General features: G+C 41.1%; 1 long non-coding RNA gene across 1 annotated transcript in view; it reads right to left on the reverse strand.

Annotated features, from left to right (window-relative positions):
* LOC146967240 (uncharacterized) overlaps positions 1 to 19,749 on the reverse strand; it is a 58,071-nt gene that overhangs the window by 35,062 nt on the left and 3,260 nt on the right. The window contains exons 2-3 of the long non-coding RNA XR_015034441.1: positions 19,516 to 19,587; positions 16,700 to 16,772 (exon numbers count right to left, since the gene is read on the reverse strand). This is a non-coding gene — a long non-coding RNA (uncharacterized LOC146967240). The remainder of the gene's footprint in view (positions 1 to 16,699; positions 16,773 to 19,515; positions 19,588 to 19,749) is intronic.

Below are 19,749 nucleotides of genomic sequence, written 5' to 3' on the forward strand. Positions count from 1 at the left end.
CTGCTAGACCCATAATGCCCATCTCTGGTTGACATACTCACACAGGAGGCAGATAGTGAAGAAGAGGAAGAAGAGCAAGATGAGACCATTGAAGCAAAAATTTATGATGATGAAGAGAACTACTGAAATCAAGCTTCATCTAGAGGAATTCTATAGGGGACATGTCCCTGGTTCCTACAGTAGTTAATGTTTGCAATATTTCTTGCTCCTATGACCATAAGTTATTGCATTTCATACATAGTTACTAAATGGCTACATTTGGTGAAATTACTGTTTAGCACACGTGAATAAATCCTCCAATGTTAATTTCAAAGAGTGATTGAATTATTGCTCATGATAAGCAATAAGCACCATTTGTGCCAATACACTACTTTATGGACTAAAATCACAATTGAATAGGCTGATTGGATGCACAAGCATCTCAGCTATCCAGTCATACCCAATTCATGCAATTTTGTGACTGTTTATGAACACCCAGTGTGCAGAAATAGTCAAATACACCATTTTGTATATAGGCGGAAATGACATATTTGTAGGCTACTGCATGCAAATTACTGCATGGTTCTCCCCCAAAACTGCATTAGATTCACACAAATTAGGTATGTCTGGATAGGGGAGGCCTGTAGGTACCCATATAACCCATTTCCATTGACATACATCTAGGTGACAGGTCAAGGGACCATTTGAAAACATGTAGATGGCTGTTTTTCCCTCACAAAATTTTCATCTGACTTTAAATCATTAGGTTTTTAGCTCCCTTTCTGACAAGGTAGCTTAACAAACTTGGTCACACTGGAAACCTGAGGTTGTCCCGAATACATTGATATCTCTATCTTTGGGCTCGCTCGAAATTTGAGCGTGCTACAGTCTTTGAAAGACAGTCTGACTGGCATTCCTGGCAACAATTCCACAGGTATCATAGGGGTACTAAAACATTGCAAAAAACACATTTTGGACAGGTTTTGTTCCGGGGATCACCCAAATCTCTATTTTAGAGGTTCCAAGGATGCAAAAAATCCAGACTAGAAAAAAAAATAAGGGGGGTGCACGTGAACCCCTCCTGGGGCTCCTACTATAGCTGATTATTGAGCTGAGTAAGTCAGGCTACTTAGTTTTGTTGAGCTAATTAGTCTCAGGCCAATTTCCAATGTCTTCTCCTTTTGAGGAAGAGAAGTGGTGAGCTGAGAACAGCGGCACATGGACAGAATTTCAATAGTTCCAGGCAAAAGGTGTCCAGGTGTTTTTTGCTTCCAAAGTTCACATTCCTGTGCATCACGCCTCTTCACACACTGAACTGTGACGGTGCTAATAAATACTGTATGCATTAGGACACGCACTGTTCGATACACAGCTGTATGTTAGGGGTGTAACGGTACACACAAGTCACAAGTTCGGGACGTAACTTGGTTTGGGGGTCACGGTTCAGTACGGGTTCGGTACAACAGACACCAAAAATGTTAAACAAAAACCCTCTTTTGTAATAAAAGTAAAAAACTATAAAAACGGAAAGGTGAAAGGATACTTCACCTAAAATCAATAATTCACCAATTTTCTACTCACCGTCATGCCAAGGAAGTGTTTGGAGTCATCAAAAGGCTTTGGGAGTTCCAGGGGGGGGTCCAGCTGGCAACGGATTTTTATATAATGCCGGTGGATTGTGCTCACTTTTGAATCATCCAAAACACACACTATGAAACATCCAGATACTGCTCGTCTGTATTGACCCAAGTGTCCTGAAGCTGCGACATGAAAAAGTTATTCGGAAAAAATTAATTTGATGTCTGTTTTTAGCCTTGTTGTAGTAGTAGCAGCTCCCAGTGGATTTGCTCTGAGTAGTTCTTCCGTGTTTACATCACACATCCAATGGTTTACAACGACAAAACACTCCTTGAAGCATCGCCGACGGTCAGGTCGACCACTCGTGTGTCGTCGTCGTTGTGTTTCCCTGAGAAGCCAAAGTGTTCCCACACGGGTGATATAAATTAGGCGGGCGGCTCCTTATACAGTCCATGCTCTAAGCGAGCAGCTTTTAGGCTCATTACCGCCACCTGGATTGGAGTGAGGACTCGACATCACGGGACGAATACAAAAACCGTTCCACCCCTGCAGTATGTAGATGCCCTGCAGGTGTGGCAGGTGGGAACAGGACCAGGTGTCAGTCAAGCTGCAGAGCGCATCATCAGCAGAGCCCCATCGGGATAAGCGGGTTTACCTGCACCCAATTAACCTGCGAATCATTGACTCTGTCCGTCATGTTTCAGGCTGATGAGCTGTCATGGAGGTTAAGTGTTGGGTAATTGACCCGGCGTGCCGCTCTCCATTCTGCTATCTAATGAAATGTATTCAGCTGGTGACACAGGTGTAAATCAGCCTCTGATTAGACGGTCGGCGTGAGAACGGGCAGAGCCCTGGGAACCAAATACAGCAGCGTCTACAGGAAGTTGCAGGTATCAAATCACAGCGTGCAATAATCTTAAAGGAAACACTTTCCCTCCAAACTGATTCACTCTAACGGTATCTAGCTGCTGACATTTTGGTTTTACATATCTGGGTTTAACAGAGACCCATCTCATAGGAGCCATTTCTCCATTAGAGATTAGTTCAGGCAGGAATTTAACATTGTTATCCAATAACCTCCACAAGGAAAGACAAAACTATCCCTCTATCCGTCCATCTATCTATCTATATACCTACATATGTAAGGAGATTGGTGCAAGGTAATGAACTGAACTCATTCCAGGAAGTTCTGTGCCACAGTTTCTTTCTTAATTCAATTAACGCAAGAAGAAAACATTTAATTATCATGATTGTTACTGTACAAACCCATTAATTACATTGCAAAATAACAAACATTGTATGATAATTGTGTCATGTCTATAATAACCTCTCAAACAGGGCTGGACAATAATGGAAAAAAAAGCTGAGAATACTTATGTTTCTCAGCTGCTTTAATAAGCAAGCAAATGTATTTCATAAAACTGATGCTGGTTTTTATTTCTCACCATATCCAAAAGCATCATGTGTTGCCTAATTTGGTCGTTTGTATAAACCAGTGAAAATTGATTGTGATTTGTGGCTGACAGAGTGAGCCTGTGTTGTTCACTAGAAACAAAACTCAACAAAACCAAGACTCCTTAAATGATGCCAGTGTTTTATCAGACATGACACGTTCTTGTCAATATTTTACAAACTAGAGCAAAGTGAAAACAAAAAGCAGAAGTAGTAAATGACTGTGTTTACTTGGTGCATTGTTTATCTGGGTTAGCCGTTTGTCTTCCTGGTATCGTATTTGCAGGTTGTGATTGATGTGTTGAGATGAAACATCACACATCATCAACCTGAATGCAGAGGAACCTGTCTGTGTTTGGTTGTGGTATTTACTCTTTACTCTTGTCTGTCTGCAAGTGCAATTTCCTGGCAGACATTTCCAGCCAGATTGTGGTTTTTACATGCAGTGTCTTCAAAATCGCCTGTTTGACTCAGACCTACTTCAGCAGAGCACTGTAGTCTTCAGGGCCAACATGCCCTCCCTCCCCCCTCCTCCTCCTCCACACAACAGACTCTTTCTAATCTGAGCCATGCCTCCACAGATGTCTCCGCACAACACAGGAAATTCTGACATCAAATGCTGCCTGTTGGTACATGGCAGAGAATAGAGAGCGGAGAGGCAGAGAGGAGGAGAACCAAAAAGCATGTGAATGCAGCGAGATGAAAGCAGCGAGAGGGAAGCTCAAGCTGCTTCAAAGAGACAGAGCAGTGATGTGAACATGTGGCCTTATGTCATCCTTTGCCATTACAAGCAGCTCAAGAGGAACAGATATATATTCCTGCAAGAGCTTATTAGTCTTAAACTGTCCTTACATGACAGTTAATCTTGTTGCTGTTCATCAGTGTTTCCTCTTCTTCTTCTGGTGTAATCTGCTTCTTTCTTTTCTTTTTTTTTTACCTTCTTTTGTCTATTTATCAAAATAAGTCTGCAAATTATGCAGTTTGAAAAAAAAAAAAAAGTTTGACTAGAAAAACTTCTTATTGCTTCTCACTATTATTTCCTCATAACTCAACCTGTGACACACTGTGATGAACAGGTTGTTTTGTTCGATATACAATCAAAATGTATTCGCAGCCAAGCGTGCAAGTTATTATTCTAAAGAGCAACATTGAAGGGTTTTTAATCACAGTAAACTCATAAATGGATCTTTGGTTGGGACTGTCTGGTTCTTGTTGTCCTCAAACAACCATCAGGACCACAGACATACAGATAATATTAAAACAAGTATGGAAACTTGTTCCATTAAAATGCTGTATAAAATATATACAGTATATGATACAAATACACTTCTTTATGGGGAGATGATGCACTGTATATTGTCTTTATTATAGTTTTAAGCTAAAGAATGAGGCTTTGGGAAAAATTACAAAATAAAAGCTTGTTGCCTTCATCACTAAAAGATTTGCCTTTGAGGCGCTAATGTTGAACTGCTACCATTCACATCTCCTTACAGTGCTGTATTTCTTTTCCAACTTTAATTATCATGGATTTCTGATTATTATTATTATTATTACTACATGCCGGAAAAAAAAAAAAAAAAAAAATGCTGACTGATAAACTTAATCATAAGTTAGTAACTGAGTCCTGCCTCCAGCTGAGTTTTATCAACTACACACAGGGCGTCCACATCGACGCTGTGGAGGTCAGACAGAAACGATGCATTCATTATTATTGGTACAATGGTGCATTTATTATACGCTCGTGTTGTAACCGGTTTCAGGCACCATGTCGGACGCCTTCATCTGTCAGGGTGGGGGCAACTGTAATTAACCTAAACATCTCTGCTTAAACTCTCAGTGTAATTGTGTTCGTTTTGAAGTGAGCCTCTGCAGCAGCAGCAGCAGCAGCAGCAGCAGCAGCAGCAGCAGCAGCAGCAGCAGCAGCAGCAGCAGCAGCAGCAGCGGCTTCTACACCGATCTAAGAAGGCGATACTGTGAGTCCTAAAATCAACAGTATTCGTATTGTTCTGCTCCATCTTTAAAGGCTGACCAACTGTCATCTCACTGCGCTTAACTGTGAATATTGAGTTTCCTATTGATCATGGCAATGCACCCACCAACACTCCTATGAAAGCTTCACCTCACCTCCACCTTAGCATCACACTGCAGGCAGCTCTGACTCCTCCCCACCTCCCCTTCCCCTTCCCCCTCCTCCTCGTCCTCCTCTTTCTGCTGCTGCTGTGTGGAGTTCAATGTAGCGCCTGTGGGCAGTCACAAGATTACAGCAGAGCCTAGCCATAAAACAGCAAATTTATACATATCTAAATTTACATAATCTAGTCTTACATGAGCTCATTAGGTCGTCACATATCTGTGTCATGTGTCTAAATGAAAGATTCAGCCTTAAGGAGGAACTATGCAAGATTTTTACCTTAATTAAACAGCTTCAGAGTAATTGTGATGGTTAAATGACTTGTTACAGGGAGAATGGAGGCTCTCTGCCTTCCACCTAGTGTCTCATAATAAAATGTGCAGGTTTCAGATTACTCTGATATGTTATAAACTCATTGTTCAGGTTCTGCAAAGCACCACTCCTGCTTCTCAAAACAGACAAATGAAGGCATTTCAACGAGAGGAAGATGCTAATCCTGCGTTTTGCTCCATTAGCCCGAGTCAAACAGCTCATACGTCTTCATGACAACACTTTACTATAGAGAAATAGTGAAATAAATACTCTGAAGTTTCTGCAGGACAACTATTTTGTTGACTAGAGCAGATCGTCCAAACATAATATACATTTTTCATACTTATAATGACTGTAATATCCATTTTAATAATATTGATGGTGGCCAGTAATCATATTTGACAGCTAGATGATCATTTCTGCTGGTCTTGCAGCAGCACAGCACAGCACACACGCACACACTCATTCGATATATTCACAGGAACACTGTGACTCATCTCTTTGGAAACATGGGCTTTAAATGCTGATCGTACAATACTTTGTTTTCAGGTGAAATTGCTTCCCTCTCGGGCAACTCCCGTGTATTTAATCTTAGAGGTGGAGGCCACTGCGGCACATCCTTCTGCACCTTAATCGGATTTTTCATGTGCAGAGTATTACGTGCATGTGAAATGTGGACGTGTCTGTTAAGATTCCTGCGAGGCCTCGTCTAAAATGAAAAGCGTGTGCAGTCGCAGCGTCTGTGTCCTGGTTTTAAATTAGTTCACTTTCATCTCAGTCACATCAGCAGTTTGAAATCCTTAATGGTAAAAAAAAAACAAAAAAAAACCTGGAGATATATTTTTGCACAGACATGCAGCCCAGTTCATCTAATCGACAAAAATGAGGGCTCCATTATTACATCAAGCGTAGTTTTTATTCATAACTCCAGGTAAACGAATTGAACTTAATTGGACACCACAAGCAGACCGAGAGCAAATCAATGACCATGATCCGAGGCCCCGAAAGACCAAGGTAACGCCGGCTTAGCTCCATCATCTTCTCCCTCAGCCCGCCAAAGTCTCCTCTCATGTTCAATACCATAATGAGGTCTGAAGCATCCCATTCATTATCACATTTAACAGCCAAAATTGAAAGCTGCTGTACCCGCTTGTCAATACGGAAAGATCAATACTTTGATTCTGACACATCTTAAGAAAAGTCTCTGGAGCGACGAGCTTTCTCGTTTGTAAACAACCTTCTGAGAGCTTTTAATGGGGCTTGAACTGGGGGGGTGCGGAGGGGCAGGCTCCTTGTGTTTACCACCAAATCAATGCCTCCTGTTTACAATGGGAGCAACTAGACCGAATGACAGATCTCTGACCATTAATATACTAATCAATCAGTCACGGCATTGATTACATCACTACCAATTTCAAGGGTTGTAAAAGCAGCAAGTGGTGGTTTGTTTTTTGTCACGCTAGCGCTGTGATGCTAAATGTTTGGATTGACATTCGGGCTCCCCAGTGGATGAAGCTTACTGATGCTCAGACTTTGCCTCTAGCACCATCATGAGGTTCACATGCTACATGCTAATCTATTACAATAACCATGGTAAAGAACAAATTACCATCAATACATTAATGTGTTAGCATTGTTTTCCTTGAGCATGTTAGCATTTAGCTGGGCTGAAAGTGCAGCTTCAGTGATTTAAAGTGTGATTTATTAGACTTTTTTAGAAAACAATAAAATACTGTGCATATATCAATTTATTGTAAGCTTTCGGTCATTGTGACCTTCTTCAGACTAGACTTTTTATTGAAATTTTAACATCTTCTCATCATGTTGGGTTAAATGTTTTAATTACCTTATTTTACTGTCCTTTAAATAGAGCTACAATGCCTTAATGTCTGATTGTTAATGCATTTCCATGCTTCTGTAATGCACTGTGTAAATAACCTTGCCTTGGAGCCATACAATAAAACAGCGAGCACAAGGCTGAAGCTGTGTAGCGGTTTACATCTACAAAGAGTCTCAGAAATAACGATTCTGTCTTAAATAAATATAAACACATTTCATATGTGCACAGTTCATATAGGGCTATTTCCAAAGCACATCTAATTATGTATTGATTGGAAATGTATTAAACTATATGAGGTACAAGGGAAGGCAGAAGAAAAAAAATACTACTGAATTTGATTAGGGCTCCGAGATGCCCTCAGGCTGACTTTCTTTAAATTTATTTAAATTAATATAATATTTTTGCTCAATACTGATTTGCTCAGGGTCAGTTTGGATCTCACTCTCCGTGCTGCCGGCTGATGACATTCACCGTGCTGCTTGATTCTCTAGTTTTCAAAGAAATACATATATTTTTAAGTGTGTTGCTCGCAGCTTGCCTTTGGGTTGGGTACGGAGCGGGTGAGCGGAGGACAAAACAGTGAACCTGATAAATCAGGACACCTGCAGGAAACCTTATCAAAAGCTGCACAGTCAGATGTCCCCGGAAAAACATTATATCCTTTCACCCAACTTGCTCCGAGTTATGAAAAGGAAGGGTGGGGAAGGAGGAAAAAAAAGAAGAAAAAAGAGTAATGACTGACAGTTCTTGTGTTGTGTGTGGAGGGTGGGAGGATTAAAGAGTGCAAGAAGACGCGAGAAGATGAGAAGAGAATGAGAGAGACTTTGTGAACGAGCCCCTTGCAGTGGGGCAGATTACTTGGGTCCATGGTGTTCACACAGATTTCATGAAGCTAATATCAAAGCAACAGCTGGAGGAAAAGGCCAGGCAGAGACACGAGGACAGCTGCAGAAAGGGAATGAGAAATGCAATCTCCGTAGTGGAGGAGGAGGAGCGAGCCAGAGCCTGTGTGTGTCTATGTAGCTACAGTATATATTCATACATGGTGCAGAGCCCACGTGCCCTCCCGCCTCTTTAACTTGAAAAGGACACTTTTCTTCTGAAAGTCGGTTGGCCCGACTCTTCTGGGCTAATATTTTATACAGCACCAAACTAAAACCTTGGGATGAATTCAGAAGCCCCTCTGATTGAGAACATCTTAAAAAATGCAAACCCCATCAAAGAGCTCCACTCTGAATCCATATGAAGATGCAGCTGGCTTTCACTGACACTTTCTTCCCCTCTCTCTCTGAACAGCTACTTTCTTCTCAGGCCTTGATGTAAACCCTCTGGGTTTTGATTATTAAAAGCTCTTCCCATTCTTAGGAAAAAAGAAAGAAAGAAAAAGTTCTTTGCTTTTAACCATTTCCTCAAACATTTTTCTCTGACAAAAGGCATGTATGTTTTAGTTTAACTTCATGCTCCTATCAGCTTATTGTTCTCATTACTGTACCACATAAGCAAAAGGTTGTGTAACAGGTTATCGACGGGTCAATTATTTGGTCGTTCGACGTCGTATCTCTCAGCCGTGGATCTTAAGACAGTTTCATACTGAAGCAGAATTAATTTCCTGTGGAAGATAAATCTGCTCTAAACTCATACAGAGTTCAAACTAAAAAACAGTCGGTGTTCGGGTTCATGTTTTCTATTTCTATCAGTTAAGACATGTGATTTGTTATGCTGCTAATACAGCAGAGGTATTGTATACTATATATCAGAGGGAATTAGAGGAAGGAATTCATATTGTGTCATTACTAAGGTTGGAACAACCTGTTCACTGTGCTCTGAAAAAATACAGCCAGAGCTGCTCCAGTGATAATAAACTCAGAGAGTTTGAGCTGAAATCTGAGCTTCATAAATCCTGACCACGGCTAAAATGATAAGAATCCTGACGCCATGTGACAGCGCTTTATCTATAAAACCATTCATGCAAATCTGATCCGCAAAATCTACCAATGTGATAAACTATTTTAAACTGTTGTCATGACTTCAATCAAAGTGCTGAGACTCTTTAAGCCACATTTTAGCACAGTGACCCACAGACAAAATGTGTCTGTGCCTGTGTTTGATTGACGATTGTGGAGAGACCCACTAATGAAACACACAGTCAAGTTAAACAGCGTCTGTGTTTGGCTTTTGTGTGTTTTATTTTGAATGATGTGGACCCCATCTGAACCCAATGCAGAGACAATTACACAAACACTCTTGTGCTTTGTAGCATGCTGCACCCGACCAGCTACGTTTTCTTTTTTCCTCTGTGGATGTTTTGTTGTGTCTTTGTCTTTAAGTTAAGATAAGGATGAAACGCTAATGAGAGAAGTGTGTGGCTGGTGTGGTGTGTAACAGGCTGCTCCGCTCTTATCGTTTTATGCAAATACAGTCTGAAGTCAAACCATCTGAATTAACCTCGTTTGGATGCTACTTTAACGGGCGCCATTTCCCCTCCTTGAAGGAGGGCAAAGGACATGTGATTTACAGAGCTGACATTGAATATATTTAACATTCAAATGATGCAGGATGGACCCTAAGAGCTGCAGCACACTCGAAATGCTTAGAGTGATTTAATCAGTCCAGAGGGGAGCTGGCAGGATGCAAATCTGCAGCAAACCTTCACTAAGACACTCCTTCAAGATTCAGTCTGTAAGAAAAACACCAATTCTGTATACTGTATGCAGTAGTCTGACAATTCACCAGGGACCAGAACAGGCAGTCACAGACAGAGAGGTTTAAGTGAATTGATGCTGCATATTAATTAGCAGGGAACCAGAGAGGAGACAGTGAGCGTGCCATAGGTGGTTTTATCATATGATGTCAGTGCATGACTGATGTAACCTGCTTGAACTAACACGGTGCTGCTTCAGTGATGCCACTGCCAGAATTACATGGATTGATGCAACTTAAAGCAACACGCTGTGTTTTTGATTTGCACATGAACAGCAGCTAATGCTGAGCGCCGCGCCTCTGCAACTTCACACTCAGTTAAATTCAGTATTACTGGGGTTTTTTGTTTTGTTTTTTTCCTTTTGCGCTGTTCCCCAAGCCTGAGAACTCTTCAGCTCTCAGTTATCATGTATCAACTAGTAAATATTTCAATAATCAGTCACTGGAGTTTTTTTTTAAGCAAAGACTTTTCCCAGAGTGAGGAGTTTCGTCTTTTCCCTGATAAAATATTATTATCTTTAGGATAAAATAAGACACATAGTCTGGGAACATGTCAGCAGTACTTTCCACTATATTCTGACATTTCACAGACTTTTGGAGTTTTGCCTCTATGTACAGAAAGAGCCAATTTACAGCTGGAAAATAAACTTGTCTGTATGAAGAATACAGTCCTCCAGACGTAAAAGTTGTCAACAACTTCACGCAATAAACTCGAGCTTTCTCAGCTGACCATCTGTGGTAATCGCCTTTGTATCTGTATGTGTGATATCAAAGATCACAGGAACGAGGCTTGTGAAGTACGACATCTGTTTGGTCAATTTTTTTTGACACAGCTGGACAGTAATAGAGTAATTGAGGGTTTTTTTGTTTTTTTTGAGGGGGGGACTTATAACATTTACTGCACAACAAAAGAGAAAAGATAAGTATTGACTTAACTACATTTTTATGAAGCACTTGTAGTGCATGAAGCATTTTGTACAAGTAACGCTGTATATACTGTATAATCTTTGTAAATATTTTGTAATAAAAAATAAAAGTCTAATCTTATCTAATCACTTACAGTAAGTAGACTTTCAAATCAGCTGAATTAATTTTATTTTATTTTGAAAACATGCCAGAGCATACAGTATGTAGAAGAAAAAACAATCATAGCCAACTCCTACACTGTTCAAACTGTGTGCACCAATGTCCTGATGATGCTACGTTAAAGTAAAGACGAGGCAGAAGCTTCTTTATCACAGATAAATAAGAATAAACCAAGTAGTTTTTTAGGCTATTTCCATTGATTGTGTCATATTCTCCAAGTCAGCGGGGCTGTTTCAGAGTCCTAAGGCTGTGTAAATATGAAACAATTCAACAGTGTGTTGACACGGATCATGTACTTTTGCCTACTATAAAAAGCAGCACAACAATACTTTGTGTCAAATAAAAAATTCAACTGAATAACTTCCATTTGTATTAGAGTAATATTTGATGAGGCGACTCGATGCCTCGGCTCAGGTGATGGAGATGTGCTCTTCATCCACCTCTGGGATTCTGTCAGTAACTGTGAAGCTACATAAACATTAAACACAACAAGGTCACGCTCAAAAGCTCATGGCTTTTTTATGAGTGGGTACACGACAAACATTATTTATTTATTATTTGCCTGATGGAGTTGGGACATATACTGTATGTGGGCTGTATCATGCTGCATGTTTTCCTTCCAGTGCATGACTGACATTCACTGGTCACTCAAGCATACAAATACTGTATATACCCAAGTCTGTAAGTATGTCACCGTCCGAATACTTATGGACCTGACTGTAAATAAAGTACCACGCTGTACATCAGACCACACACACACACACACACTTTGCTCGGAGCATGCTTAGAGGTGAGTGAGCTTGGTTGCGCTGAGCTGTCAGGCTCCATCTCCGTTAGTGTCAGCTCTCTCGGTTAAAAGCCTTAAAATATGAGCCAGAGCAACTACAGCAGCACGTGAGAAGAAAGAAAAAAAAAACATAATAGGTCTGAGATGACAAGGTGTGAGATAGAGGAGATGTCAGAGGAAGGGAAGGGGAGGGAGAGAAAGAGAAAGAGGAGGGAGAAGGAGGAGGGGTGGTGACTGGGGCTGCAACTAATAATTATTTTCATTATCAATTAATCTCCCGATTGTTATCTTTTGATTAGACGGGTACTCGAGCAATTCACCGATGCACTTCCATTAAGATGGTTGGTGCACAGGAGACAAATTAAAAAAAAAAAAAAAAGAATGAACAATTGAAGCAGCAGAGGATAGGTGGGATATCCTGACCTTAATGTGCAGTGTCGGTCAAGCCCCAGAAAAAAAAATGCAAACAGTTTCCAAGTATCTATCAATGCACCGTGTCTTTCTGCCTGATCTCTTTTGTTTTTTAATAAGTGATGTGTTTTTATTCAGTCACCATTTTATTCTTTATCTAATTCTGTTTAGGAAAGAGTTTAATCACATAACACAATACATTAAAAACTGTATTACAACATTGTTTTTGTGTGATTTGTGGTAAAGGTCAATAATTATTTCATTTATTTGGTAAAAGGTAAATGCAACATGAATATAACTAGGTAATGATATAACTTAATATAACAACTGAGTAAATAAAATCTACTTATGCAACCCATAGCCATAACTATAACAGATTAGTATGATTTACATTTTATCAAGTAAATCTTAAAAGTTATTTTTCACCAGTGTAAATTAAATCAAAATCTAGAATTTCAGATCATAAAGCATTTAAAACAGAGGAGGATTTACCATCTATATGACCCTTAACACAGTAAACATGATACTTGGCAAACCAGCAGCTTCTTGCCATCTCCTATTGTAATGCTTCATTTCATGTTTCCTAAGATGCCCATAAATTCCAGTGCAGCTGGCTCCGAGTCAAACATACTGTGACTTTTACAAAGTACTGTGAGAAGACATGTATTTTTCATTAAATATGCAGCTCACAATCTATAATGTAACCCGCAGCTGTCAGCTCTGGTGCATGTTCGCTCTGACAGGGCAGCATCCTTTCCGTATTAACATGGCGAACCAACACAGTCGGCCTGTTGTTGGTCGTGCCTGAATTCTGCCAACAGGGATCTCGGTACGTCGCTAAGCCGTGGGACACATGCAGTGTCAGAACCACAGGCACAATCACCTGTCGCCCCGGTCGCATCGTGTATAGCTGCAGACGTTGTACGTACATGTTGCTGGGGGGAAATTACACGTGAAGCAAAGTCTGCAGGAATGACCGAAGGCAAAGATCAGAGGGAAGCCAAGCGTAGGAAACAGGGCGCATGTCGAGACGTTCTACTCTGGTACAGATGAGTGAACATTACTAACTTGCTGCCAGCACTAACATGACATACACACACTATGTTATGTTTGCTTTGCAGCACCATTTACAAAAAGGCTTTCAAGCATTAAAGAGAACGTGAAATCTGGGTAATAGATCTAAATACTTTTTGGATACTGATTGAACTGCCTGCAGGAGAAAAAATTCCCTCATTTAAAATGCATGACATTTAAAGACTATTTTATTCAGGCAAAGCTGTTGTCTGGATGGCAACATTTTACATATAAGGGCTTGTTTTGTTGAATTAAAGGAGAACTATGCAAGTCAGTTTTAGTCGCTTTTTGTCCCCTACAGTTTCATATTTGTGCAAATTTTCATTGTCATAAAAACTCACAGCTAACTCTCCTCCCTTCTCCTCTGGCCATGTGCATTTGTTTTCAATGAAGCTGGCGAGAAGGCAATCTGTGGAGCGATGTCTACCTAAAAGTGGGTAACTTTAACAAGAGATTACGGATCACGGATTACGTGTTTTTGTCGTAGCGCCGTAGAGCAGTCCATGTTTCTCTTGAGACGAAATCTGGGACACAAGGTCGGGGGCGATGATCTTGCGAGGTTGGTTCTTCGGCCACGCTAGGTGGACGCTTGATGGAAGGCAGAGAGCCTCCATTCTCCCTGTAACAAGTCATTTAACCATCACAATTACTCCGAAGCTGTTTAATTAAGGTAAAAATCTTGCATAGTTCCTCTTTAAAAAAACAAAGCTTTGGGGAAAACATACACATATTTCTCTTAAAGTGTTGAGTGCCAAAACACAGCCTTTGTATCAGCACCAGTATTGAGGAATATGAAGTGTGTTGGCTTTTCATTTTCCATCAGCTCTCACTCTCTACTCTGGGGATTTAGCTTTTTTTTCTTTTTTAAACAAATGGCTAATCTCTGCAGAAATGTGCAAAGTATGGTAGAGCAGATTGTGATAGTGGTGCAGTCAGTGTGTGTGGCTGTTGTGTGGAATTTTAATAGGCACCACCCAGTTCCACACACATACACACGGCTAGATTTTGCAGAACAAAATCTGTCTGTGCTGTGTCTGAAATGAATTCATTTTTCCCCCACATCAGCCAGGAGGAAAACGTTATCTCCAGCAAACCAAAACCAATCTGGAATAGAATAAAAGATGTACCTGCCCAATTGACAGACACTAAAACCTCTGATCCCTTGTTATCCGCTTCATTTCTTTCTTCAGACACCGTGATAACCGATTCAGCGGCGGGAACACTGTGTCAGTCTCAAAGATCATCATTTCCATTTGCAAATAAGCAGAGCGGACGGGTAAGACAGCATACTTAACGAGCGCTGAGATATAATGCCCCACAGCCAATCAATAAACAACTTGTGGAAGTGACTCATCACCAGCGCGCTTACCCTCCTCACCCCCTCAGGCAAAGTGCTGAGGCGAAGCTCTCCCCACGTCCGCTGCACGCCAGACAAGGAGAGATGTGATGGGCCCCCACTCAGACACAAGTGGCCTGCTGGCAGCGAGTCCATCTCGTTTCATTGATCCGCTCGGCCCGGACCGAAGAAATATGACCGAGGGCTGATTCCCTAATGGGACCGCAAATGCAAGCAGTGGGGCCGCGGCCTGTCTGCGTGATGTATGCCGGGCAGATGGACGGGCCACTCGTCTTCTCATTGTCAGCTAATCGCCTCTACACCGTGCTCGGTGTCTCAGTCAGGCCATGGCTAATAGGCGGCCGGCCATGTCTCCCACTCTCACACCCCCACCCTCCCCACTGCTTCGGCTCAATGTCATGCATGCATACTGTACAGTACATCACCCCCTCCCCCTCTGCCGCGTCTCGCTCCAGCCACCTTCCCACAGGGGACACGCCGATCGCTGCGGTTACGGCGAAGTGTCACAGTTACAATGATGCACATGCATTTATAATCGACCGCCTTTAAGGCATCAACACATTCGGTCTGCAGAGCACCACAATCTGTATTCAGGCGCACATGTCCACAACTATAGATTACCTGCGTCGGGACAGGCTTTTAAGGATTTATTGACTTTAATAGTCGAGGTAATATTTGACTTAGTTGAAGTAATATATAAAAAGCAATCAGAGAGAAAAGCCCTGCTCAGCCTGTCGACCGATGATATCTATCCACAATATTGAAAAGGTGGTGATAACATCGGCCGAATCAATCATTCAGAAGGGTAATATTTTTCCTCCAGTACACAAATGCAGCATCACTTAATCTTGGGATTAAATCACAAACTATATTAAAAGTCGAGTTATTAAAGTAAACCTACATAATAAAATGGGCTTAAATAATTGCAGAACAGTGAAGCAGCTCCAATCTCTGCTCCTTCTGTTCTTCAGCACAGTTTTAATCACTATTAGGCTCAAATATTGAACCTCAATACTTTTGCGCACACACTGAAATTAATCTGTAGCATAGCAGGGGGACACACACCTCTGAGATTTATCAGCCATTTTTCAGCCATGTTTACCAACCAGTTGGCATTTTAAAACAATTCAATTTACAGCCAAGTTAAACGAGTTTACATTACTCTCACAAAGGTCAATGAAAATTAGAGTTTTGTGGTGTTACAGCTTCAATATTACACATTTTTAAACAATACCTAACCTTAATAAAGTTTTGTTTTTCCACTTGTGAATAAACCTTCAACCTATGATTATTTGAATATGTCTGAAGCCTGAATAAGTAAAGTAATCTCATAATTCATGCAATAATATGTATAATTCCCTTCATCTTAAGTGTTTCTTCTCCTTTTTATCATCTTGTTATTTCTTGTTAGGATGTCACTGACCCAAGCACTCCCCAACACAATTTTTTTCTTGTCATGATCGGGATGTGGGGCACTAAGCTTGTTCCACTGCAGCATTCACTGTTAAGAAAATGTCACTGATGCAAATGTAAATGAAATGTAATCTCAGACCGTATGAAAAAGTCCATCTAGAATTACATGACCCGGCAGAGAATCCAGGGTCAGTCTCTCTCTCCCTCCACATCCCCCTGCGTCCGTCTTAATTAAACATGACAGGGTGACCTTAAAGGAACTGGTGAGGAGGATTCAGCAGCATCTAGTGGCGAGGCTGCAGACTGCCGCGCCGCCTCTCCTCACCTCTCACTTCCCCCGCCATTGTAGGTGTGGGAGAACTTACCGTGATCCTCAAGCAACACAAAAAGCAGAAATCTTCTGGGTGCAAGTGTTCAAACATGTTGGCAGCCTCTCTGTCTCTCTATCTCTCTCTGTCTTGTCTTGCAAGTCCATCTGACTCCTCATCTTGCAGACATCACACATACATCTCAGACTTAGCTGCACTGACACTCCAAGCATTAGTCTCAGATCAGTTGTAATGATTCAATGAGCCTTACCGTGAATCTGGCAGTTATTCTTGCAAGTGACCGGTCAGAATACTTCATCTTCACTGAATCAGAAAAATGTCACCTACAAACACAAGCAAAAGCAAAAAATATTTTAGGTCCAAGGCAGTTGCATATGATATAAGAGCCACGTGACTCTCAGCACAATCTCAGATCTGTCTAATTAGGCTCCTTCTTGTCATAGAGAAATGTGCAAAGACCTCATTTGGCTTAAATGATGAAAAATTGAGGCCAGATTCTTAACATCCTTTCTGAAAAACATCTCTTTGCTGCAGTGGATGAATTGTTTTGGTGCTTTGGAAAATGGTTCAAAGTGTTGGATTCATAAAAACAGCAAAAGCAATAGCCTATGTGAGTCAAATTAAATTAAAACCAAACTAAATTTGAGTTGAAGCTTTCGAAGTGTCCTAGCTCCAGCTGTGAGTCACAAATGATTTCATCAGATTATGAAAGAGAAAGTGGAGAGTCGACGGGTTTGACCAACATTCAAACCATATTGTACCATGGCAAAGCTATTAACAGAAACATCCATTGACCTCCGAGAGTTGATTCACCTGAGACTCTCTTCTATATCTGAAAGAAGTAAAATAAATTGGTTACTCATATTCTCTATTAGCCCTGTAGTACAATGTTTTAGATGGTTTTATTTATGTGGTGAATGTGATATTGTCTTGTAATGTCACTGGGTCTGCTATGCTACAGTAGCATGGCCTGTAAATAAAGACAGATGGAGCCTCCACGACGCCTCCCACAGGTTTCTGAAGAGCAGTTGTGAAGCTGAGTGGGCAGAGCCTGAGTCCACTAAAGTCCCAGCTAATCTAAAAAGATGTCATGAACTAAAAATGTAATTCCCGCTTTCAATAAATGTTTGAAAATACATGGTTCAGGTGGGCTTCTCTAACAAGGTCAGGATGTGTGATTAGGGCTGCGACCTCTTCCTCACTAACCTCTCATTTCTCCACAGAGGAGTAGGAGCTTAAGTGATGTTAACGTCGACTGGCCAAAGTGCTGCTCTGCCCAGTGTCGGAGAATACAAGTTACAGTGACAAGCAAACAAGGGAAATGGGTTTAACAGCTCCGGCGCAGGTTTCTCCAGGCCATAGAGGCAGGCTATTTTCCCTCCATGAATGTATGAAAGAGGTAATGGGAGAGATGTACTCGCAGCAGCAGCAGCAGCAGCAGCAGCAGCAGCCACTGTAGCTGACCTTGGTACTCCTCACGAATCAGCCAAGCACTCAGCCCAAGCACAGGCAGAGGAGGGAGAGGGAAAAAAAATCACTGTGAATAATTTCTTAATGCTTTCACCGAGGAACAAAGAGGGAGGGTGAAAGAAAGGGGTCAGGAGGAGGGAAGGGAAGAGGAAGAAGCAAGACGAGGAGGCGGACAGAGAGACGGGGAAAAGTTGAGATGGATGATAGTGAGACAGAGCAAATAAGCACTGGAGACAAAGAGGGAGAGGGGAGAGGGAGTGGAGCGTGATTGTACATAAAGTCAGAATAAAAGAAGAAAGAGGAATGGAGGAAAGAAAGACTGAATTTGAAAGAGGAGGGTGAGTGGGTAGGAAGCTGCGTCCAGTGTCCTGGGATGTTGCTGCAGTCTACATTATTCATCCAGGGTGACTTACCTCGCTCATCATTTACATGCTATCACCTATGAATTATTAAAATAATGAGTGGTGGGTCTGATGATCCATAAAGGATGGGGCCGAGCTCCCTGCGGGGAAACATTGACTTGGAGGTCAGTCACAAGATGCTATGGCTAAACATACTGCAGTGATTCATGGTTGTAAAATTTAAAGACCAGAGGTGAAGCGTTTCTTGCATAATTTATTCATTCAGACCAATGTTTCATAAAATGCAAAACCTGCCTCTAGGATAAAATAAAAATAGCAGTTACTGGAAAACCAGCCCAGCGTCTGAGACTGCTCCAAGGAAATCAATACTATACAATGACAGACACACAAAGTGATACATCTCTCTTTTCTCTGATTATTTTGATTAAATCTTGTTGTCATCTTCAGAAATTGATATCCACTCTACAATGATCCATTTAATTGTCAAAAATTGTCTGTATTTGATATCCTGGCCTCAGCCCCTCCCCCACAACCAAACCAAAACCCTCTGCTCATCACCCAATCTCAGTCCGTGGCTCAGGGAACCAGAATTTTAAAAAGCTAAAAGCTAAAAATTAATCTTGATATTTTAAGCAATGATCTCTCCAGGATGTAGTTTGACCAGATCTAGGTTATAGAAAGAGTTTTTAATAATGTGGTGCAATTAAGCTGTTAAACTCCTGATCCTTCCTCAGCAGAGCCCGTCAGAACTGGTGGAGAGACTCCAACCAGGTTTTATATTCTCTTATCGACTGATATGCACACTATTGTATATTGTTTTTGTTTTGCTGAGCTTTTATTGTGATTTTTTGTGGTTTTAAATACCACGGGCAACAGGATTTTACTTTGATTTTCATTGGATGGGTCGTTATTTGTCACTGTTTTCTCCTCATTTTATCCGTCTTTAATTATTCTGCATCTGTGCAACACGTTGTAACCTTGTTAATAAAGGTGCTATGTAAATAAAGGTTATTATAACATAAGTATATGAATATAACAAATGAGAAAAGAAAAAGAGAAAATGCCATAGCAACAGTGAACCAAGACAATGACCATGAACCACAGGACGCCTGGGTTCAGGTCTTTGTTGCACATGTCACAGTAACACGTGAATCTACATTCATGTTGTTGGTAACATAAACCATGCATGAACATGAGAAATAAATTACTTCTGGTCTCACAGTGAATTTCTTACCTTGAAACAAACAGGATCCGGCTCCACTGAAGAGTCTGTGGTCTACTGCCGCCTGCTCTCATCCATGGACAACTGTGGATAATAACAGTAATTAAATCATTAACTCGGCCCATGTATTAAAATCACTGCCATGTCGCCAACAACATCCAGTAGGCTGAGCTGAGTGTGTTATCCCTAACGATATTGTAAACAATCACTACAATCATCGAATCGCCCAACCTCAGTTTGTGGTAT

This window comes from Trachurus japonicus, chromosome 19 (genome assembly GCF_045865225.1).
Source record: "Trachurus japonicus isolate A0001 chromosome 19, Traja_1.0".
Taxonomy (NCBI): domain Eukaryota; kingdom Metazoa; phylum Chordata; class Actinopteri; order Carangiformes; family Carangidae; genus Trachurus; species Trachurus japonicus.